General features: G+C 41.6%; 1 pseudogene; it reads left to right on the top strand.

Moving 5' to 3' along the window:
- Window positions 1-1,702: 1,702 nt before the first annotated feature.
- LOC137235215 (prolyl 3-hydroxylase sudestada1-like) lies at window positions 1,703-3,267 on the top strand (annotated as a pseudogene).
- Window positions 3,268-6,535: the final 3,268 nt, after the last annotated feature.

Genomic DNA, 6,535 nt, shown 5'->3' with positions numbered 1-6,535 from the left:
TAAGTGTAGCCACGCGGTAAGCTTTCGGCCGGCTGTCAGTATTTTGCCGACAGATGGCGCACGGGGATGACTTTGTGGAACGTATTTGGTTGTGTGGCCACCCTACAAAAAATTAGGTCATAAAACTTACCCGCGCCCAAGCAAATGTGATTATGAAAATAACCTATGACTGTCAAATGACTAGTCAAATGACGTGGAATGACGAGAGCGTTTTTGCAGGGTAATTAATCATTTTAAAGCAGCATCGAGGATGCCGAACGTGCCAAAGAAAACAGAGGTAAGTTTTATTTATTCCTTAATCTGAGATAAGCATTGATTAAAACTCTCTTATTTTTCATTTGTTTTCTATAGATTGTGAAGCCAGTACCACGAGTTGGACGGAGGAAGGGAGCTGCGGAGCCTGCACGAGGGGCAGGGACATCTGACGGTCGGAGTCGGCGCACGTGCCCCGGTTGAGGCGTTCCGCCCATATACGCCCCTATAGTGTAATCAGCAAAAAAAACTATTGTAAAGTGTGATAAATACATTGTGCATTAACCCACTATAAGAAATCAGGTGTATTTGATCTGGGTGGTAGTAGGATATTTTAGAGAAGATCGCTTCTTTCAGGTTATAAATTTCCCTTTTTTCGCCTTAAAAGGGGTTAAGTCATCATCCCCCCTAGTGGGAGCATTTTAATAACCTTTGTTAAAATCCGTAAAACACGGCCCAAAAAGGAAGAGGGAAAGGGGGAAAAAGTGTGATTGCGTTTTTCCCGATTTTGCGACGCCTTAGCATCTGGCAACACCATATGGGTTTTGTAGTGTACATTGTGTTATTGTAAGTGGATTGTATTACCCTTCAATGAATTTCCTGTCATTGAGAAAGAAAAAAACGAGGTACGCAGCGATTGAAATTTTATACACCTCATTAACTTTCTTTTTCTTTCTCACTGACAGAACTGCTGCTTGTAATTTTGTTACCAAAAATTAGCTAAAGAAAATGTACAACGTGGTCTCACCTTCATACAGCATCAGCTTGATTTTGTAAACTGCAGCATTTGGATGGGTGATTTACATTGCGCTTCAACGCATTTAAAATCCCAATTGCATGCTTCTAAATATAGATGAAGCATCAATTTCGGAATGTACGCAATTTACCTAAAAGCAATTTCATCGTTACACCATATCCATCGGATGCACACAAAAAATCCTTTACTGTTGCAGCAGCAACAGCAGACGATAGCAGCACAACCAAAACAACAACAACGCTTAGCACAAGGCAATTATGATCAGCCTTTGGGTAAACTCACGACTTCGTACTATGGCACACCGCACGATACCAAATACGCGAAAACCACAACACTTTCAGATCGTGGTGGCACTTATGCCAGCAATGGACATATTTCGGGTGGGAATGATAACTTAGCCTCCTCAACGCCATTACATCCTAGCACAATCGATGGCGACTATTATAGTGGAGGTGTGTTGAGCGGAATGGGTGGTGTAACACCGGATAGCCTTTGGCACGCGCAACAACAACAACATTATCCAGCGCCATATCCCTTGCGACGCGTGGAGAGTCGCGCAGAAATCGACATGGTGGAACGTGAAACCAGCAGTCAGATGAGGAATGTGGATGTATCCGCTGGTGATTTATTGAGTCGCACACATGAGGAGCTGGTGCGGCTATAAAGGTTATACACACGGAACTGTTGAAGCCAATGCCACTTCCGTTCAGCAGCCAGCGGCAGCGCACGAATCTCAGTATTCATGATGAAAATGCTACTCCAAGCGTAATATCGATTACTAACACAGAACAGGAAGTTCTGGCGCAAGAAGAATGGATTACACCGATTACAACTGCGAATGAGCCAGACCCACATCCTTTTCCACAATATAATAAAGCTGTATGTATCCCCGACCAAATGTGGATTTCCAACCAGAGGAATACTGTGCATATTGTTGGCTTTGCAAGCGTGATGTGTCAAATTCATTTACTTCTAAAACGTGACATTTATTGGAAAGGTAACGATATTATTATGAATGTACGTCGATATTTTAATTTCAATTTTGGTAGGCAATCAAGTAGTAAGTTATATGATACGGAAAAAAAGTTGAATATCAACTTGAGGAGCTAATGGCGGATTATTTACGGCGTCATGATACGATTTTAATGGATGCTGATATGGATAAGACAACATGTGGAATGCTCAGTGAACGAGTGCAGCGACGCAAAGGTTTTTCTTGGTGGATATTTTATTGGCATTGTGATAGACATTTTCGACCTCGGAGGTAAATCTTAAATAAATAGCACAGTAGAAGGATATTTTCCAATTAAGTCAGTAGAAGGGTGCTAAGTGAAACGGAAAAAAAGCATATCGTTTATCTGACATCTTTAACATATCGCTTATTTAACATCTTTAATGTCATGCCTGTTTATCATTTATAAGCTTAAAAAAGTTGGTTCACGATCATTTTATCAAGTGGGTGAGGTCACATCCTTCGATTATCCTCGTCTCACCATAAACGGTTGGTTTCATGGCGCATCTAATGATGATGTAATTACCGATATAATGCGGCCATTTGGGAAGCTTGAATTTAATTCACCTTCAAATCAGCCTGCAGTTCATTTGGACGAAATCATTAACGTAGTGTACTTAAAAACACAAACAAAAAAATAGTGTCCGAAAACGTATTGAAGATAATTCAGAAATTTGTGTACATGAATTTTTAAGACGTGAGACGTTCGAAGAGGCGTTAGGGCAACTCTTATCCGATATGTCATTAAAATGACGTCTAGAAGGACCAGCGAATGCGCATAATTACGAAGCGCTGGAAGCGCCAGTAAAACTATTTCAACCCTAATTACACTTTTTTCAAGTGAGGAAATGTTTGCGTGATTATGTGATTTTACGGATCTTGACTTGGCTGGTCCAAATGCTAGTGATCCCAAGTATTATATGCAAATACAACGTTGGTCGCATGGGAATTATACCGTATTGGGCGATGGTGCCATTTGTGAAGAGAATGGCCTAGATTTAATGTAAATGTATATGAAGGGGCTGGTGCTGTTACATATCTTTCGCCGGAAACGGATGAACCACGTCAAGCGAATGATTGCGATGAAGAAGACGATTCCGTTCTTTTAACAATTACACTCGTAGATAATGCTCTAAATATTGTTTACCGCTGTGAAGGCACAACGAAATTTACCAAATATGTTTCTCGAAATACGCCGCTGGATAGAGGACCGGTTTATGTGATTTCCGAAATGAAAAAAACATAGTGACCAGTTTAATTCATACTCTGAAAGGGAGTAGTGAAAAAATTCATCTGCATACTGCTTGAAGCTGGTGTGGAGGAGCTGTGCAAAGTGAAAAGTCGCTCCGAATTCATGTGTCACTGCTGTTTCTTTCTATATCTATTTTAGCGCATCGTGTTCATTAGCGTCTTCAGTTAAATTACCACTTGAGAGTATGTCAATGAAATGAAACATTCCGTATATTTGTTAGTCAATTTGTCTTAGTAAAGTGGCATTGCAGCAATTCTATGGAAATTTAAAAACTATCGTACAGTTTATTAATTGCATTGCTAATTGAAGTGAGAATTTGGGCACGAGAAGAAACTCATATGTTAAGCGATTTTTTTTTTTTTTTTTTTTTTTTTTACAATTGTGCCGATATAGAGTATGAAACCAAAAGAGGAATTGTGCTAAGCGAAAATACCACATAAATCAAAATGCATGAGAACGAAACTTAAAAATTCTACTTGATTGACAACGGAACAATTGAAAATTTTGAGGACACAGCAAACAATATTCCAGCTGTTCCTGTAATCACCTCTGTAGGTAAAACAGAATTAATTTGTCAGAGTAGCGTTGGTGCTTTGTCCACTGCTTCAGATCCCAAGTTCAAGGCACCGGCGTAGTACTCTGAAGTTGTGTTAATAATTAAATATATAACAACAGTTACCTTAAATTTTACATGTTTTTCAGGTCTTAAGCGTGAAACGCTTCACAGCCTGAGCAACAACGACAATTGCAGGCAGGATCACAGTCAGTCGGAGGAGGACGAAGACAAATTGCCACGACAAGTTTACCACAGCCAGGTAAGTAACTACAACAATGGTAGTTTAAGTCACTTATAGAGGAGGGAGAAAATAAATGTATGTTTAACGTTGCGACCTCAGTTTATATACCCTTGTTCGATCCCTTGACTATATCTTTTGTAGGCATTGGGTATGATAGTAACGGCGCTGCACTATAGCTGCAAAGTACCCTTCAATATTCCTAACAAAAAGATATTTGCGCTATACCATGTCCCAAAAGGAAAATTGTTTCTCCCAAAGAAGTTTGGCGGTACATAAACGAAATGTTGTTTCACTTGATGAGTGGGTTTCCAAATTATTTTGTTACGTTGTGTGAGTATAAAGAAATAAATTTGGCTACGTAAATTTTTGCTTATTTTTTTTATTATTACTGACGATGTTTTTATGTGTCGTTTGAAGATAAAGCAAACCTTAGGGACTCTTAGCGCTGGGGGAGATGGTGTGTAACCCCTTACCCTCAATATGATAAGTTTTGGATAGCGGTGTATTAAGCCTGTATACGCACTGAACACCATTTAACCAAGAGTTGACCTTTGATACACTGGTTTCAAAGGCATAAATATTACAAGCAGAAAGGATTCAACTCTCCGAGTATAATTGTGGCGCAACTGGTAGTACATTACGCTTCGACGCCGTAAGGATACATTTAGAGTGGGATATTTAGAAAGACACAGAAAACATGTGTAGATTGGAAAGAGTTTCCATCATGTCTTCTCAAGGTAGTGTCATATATAGGAGGTTAGTAAGAAAATGTTCAATAAAAAGTAACATATAACGCGAAATGTGGTGACCAATTAAAGTTTCGGTATGTCTTATATATTTATTAAAGATTTTGTAAGACAAATTTACAAGGAGGGAAGGGGGGGGGGGTGGTTGTTTTATCGTAGGTTATATATTTCGGGACTGGGTCGTGGGTTCGGTTACGGCTCTCTAGATCCCTGATCCTCTTCGCTGGATGGGAGTAGCACTAGTTTAGTGAGGGGTCTTGTGACCTTCTCCTTTGCCGTCATGAGATCCACTACTCGTACCCGTCCATCCAATCCCGGATGGAGGTTGATAACCCTCCCGAGCCTCCACTCATTGGGTTGCAAGTTGTCTTCTTTTATGACAACTAGATCGTTTAGCTTCATGTTTGCTTTAGGTTGGCGCCATTTATTCCTTTTTTGAAGTTCGACGAGGTATTCCGTCTTCCATCGTCGACAAAAGGTGTGGTGTAGGTCCTTTAGTCGCTGCCATCGATTAATAATTGATGCGGGGTTTTCGTTCGCGTCTGGCTCCGGGGGTGCTAATAGGTGTCCCCCTATTAAAAAGTGCCCCGGGGTTAGTGGTTATAGGTCGGACGGTTGATTGGAAGAGGGCGTTAGGGGGCGGGAGTTGAGGCAGGATTCTATCCTGCAAAGCAGGGTAGAAAATTCCTCAAAAGTGTATTTAAGGTTGGATGCTACCCTTTTGAAGTGATATTTAAAACTTTTCACTCCCGCTTCCCACAATCCCCCTATATGAGGAGCAGACGCAGGAATAAAATGCCAGTTCAGGTTTTGGTATGTATAGGTTGTTACTACCTCGGCGCGTGAGTCAGCCATGAAGGTTTTGAACTCCGCCCTGAGGGCTCTGGATGCCCCGACAAAATTGGTTCCGTTGTCGGAATACACATTCTTCGGGCAGCCTCGTCGCGCGATAAATCTGGCAAAAGCCGCCAAGAATGACCGGGTGCTCAGATCGGTAGTCGCTTCCAAGTGGATGGCCTTAGTGGAGAAACACACAAAGAGGCAGACATATCCCTTGGACACGCGACAGCCTCGCCCTTGATAATTCTTTATCTCAAAGGGGCCGGCAAAATCTACCCCGGTATAGGTGGTTCGTTCGGTCGGTAGAATGCCCATCAATTGTGTTTGCGCCTGTTTCCTATGCACTGCGCATACCTTGCACTTGTGAATTTCTGATCGTATCATATTTTTCACGCGAGGTATCCAGTACTGTGTGCGGATCAGGCGCAGCATAAGCTGATTTCCCCCATGTAACGAGATTTTATGGACAAATCGTGTGATGAGACGAGACAGTCCACTGTGATAAGGCAGAATTATGGGGTGGCGTTCGTTATACGAGAGGTCCTTGGACGCTTCGAGCCGCCCCCCGACTCTGATTGTCTCGTCCTCATCGAGAAATGGGTGCAAGGGTTGTAAATCGCTCTTTGGCTTGATTGAGCCTTTTTCTTTGAGTGTTCTGTACTCCTCCGCATAATGGCTTCGTTGAGCTTTGAGGATCAGTCGACACATCGTTGCTTTAATCTCGATGGGTGAAATCGTCAGTGATGTTTCATTGAAGAAGGTTTTCAGATGAGTCCTTTTGTAGAACCGTAGAACATAGGACACAACTCTTAAAGCCCGGGAAAGGTCGGAAAACCTGTCTACAATATCTTCGTCTTTTCGGTTAAGCGAGGTTGTGTG

The sequence above is a fragment of the Eurosta solidaginis genome, chromosome X (assembly GCF_040869045.1).
Source record: "Eurosta solidaginis isolate ZX-2024a chromosome X, ASM4086904v1, whole genome shotgun sequence".
In the NCBI taxonomy this organism is placed as follows: Eukaryota; Metazoa; Arthropoda; class Insecta; order Diptera; family Tephritidae; genus Eurosta; species Eurosta solidaginis.
Note: the sequence above shows the minus strand (reverse complement) of the source record. Positions and strands in the feature narration are given on the sequence as shown.